General features: G+C 44.6%; 1 non-coding gene across 1 annotated transcript; it reads left to right on the top strand.

Moving 5' to 3' along the window:
* The first annotated feature begins 622 nt into the window (after positions 1-622).
* On the top strand, positions 623-728 carry LOC118488661. Its single transcript, XR_004885205.1, has one exon. It is a non-coding gene; the product is annotated as a small nucleolar RNA R71 (small nucleolar RNA).
* The last annotated feature ends 813 nt before the right edge of the window (positions 729-1,541 follow it).

Raw genomic sequence — 1,541 nt, forward strand, 5'->3', positions numbered from 1 at the left:
GCTTTTAAGCATCTCCATCACCTCATTTCCACCCGAAGATCCCCTTTGATCTTGACCCGTTTGGTATTGTTTTTGATACCCTTGGTTATTTCCACCCCGGTACCCACCTTGGTTATTATAAGATGGCCGTGAACCAAAATTACCTTGGCTACCTTGAAAATTTGGGTTCGCTTGATTTGACGGGTTCCCATATCTAAAATTCGGATGATTCCTCAACCCGGGGTGGTAGGTATTAGAATTCATGTTGTTGTAGTTCCTACCACCTCCTCCTTGGCCTTGACCTTGGACCGCATGAACTTCCTCATATTGCCCTTCCAACATTCCTTGGCAATTTTCAGCCGCGTGACCTATTTCATTACACAAAGCACACACATCATAAATTTGATTAGTAGTTTGAATATTACCTTCATCTATGGCATGCACTTGTGGTCGGTTAGTTGTCGGTCGGGCTCTCCTCGAAGCTTGGGCTTTCCTTTTTGATGTAGTTGCCATATTCTCCAAAAACTCCCAATCTTCATTCTCATAATTCGTTCCAAATGTCCCTCCGGTGATAGACATTAAATCCCGTGCATCTTCGGCACTTAACCCCTCATGAAAAGCGTTCATTAACTCCCATAACTCAATCCCATGATGAGGGCAGTTTTTAATCATCATGTTAAAACGCTCAAACGCCTCATGGAACATCTCACCGTGTTGTTGTTGAAAGCTTCTCAACCCCTTCCGCGCATCATTAGTCTTTTGGGCGGTGTAGAATTCATCCAAAAAGGTTTGTTGCATCTCCCCCCATGTATAAATTGATGCTGAAGGTAATGTATAGAACCATTTCTTAGCTTTCTCTTCCAACGAAAACTGAAATAAGACTAACTTGACTTCATCGGCCGAAAAACCTTGACTCCCAAAAGTGTTGCAAATTGAGTCATAGGCCTCTAGATGGAAATACGGCTCCTCCGTTGCTAACCCTTTATACTTCGGTAAACTTTGCAACGAGTTTGTTCTTACTTCAAAAGTTCTCCCTTGGTTGTTGTGAGGGATAACCACCGGTGAGGGGTTTTGAGTAATGATTGGCCTGAAATGTGCCTCTATTCCCCTTGCTTGTTCTCTAAGATGTCTTCGTGGCACACCATACCTACCTCTCGGAATAATCGGCCCATTCGGTCTTGGTACTTGCCCTTGTGGTGCGATCGGTTGTTGAAACTGTTGTGGTCGCATCGGTGGGCGCTGAGGCGGTCTTTGAAATGGTTGTTGGTGTACATGTTGTGGCCGGACCTGTTGCAATGGAATCGGTTGTGGCATTGGTGGCCCTTGTGGTCTTGGCCGAATGTGTTGTGGTATAAGTTGTTGATGTTGCATTCCACCAACACTCGCCATCCCTTGAGATTGACTTTGAACATACCCAAAATCCCCTTGATCACCATAATCTCCATAACCGTACCCATCATCTTCATACCCCTCAAAGTCTTCAAATTCCTCATCATAATCACCCCCTTGCATTCCCGAGGTTTGCCCAAATGGAATGTTTGAATACTGAAAACCCGATTGTT

Source organism: Helianthus annuus, chromosome 16, assembly GCF_002127325.2.
Source record: "Helianthus annuus cultivar XRQ/B chromosome 16, HanXRQr2.0-SUNRISE, whole genome shotgun sequence".
Lineage (NCBI taxonomy): Eukaryota > Viridiplantae > Streptophyta > Magnoliopsida > Asterales > Asteraceae > Helianthus > Helianthus annuus.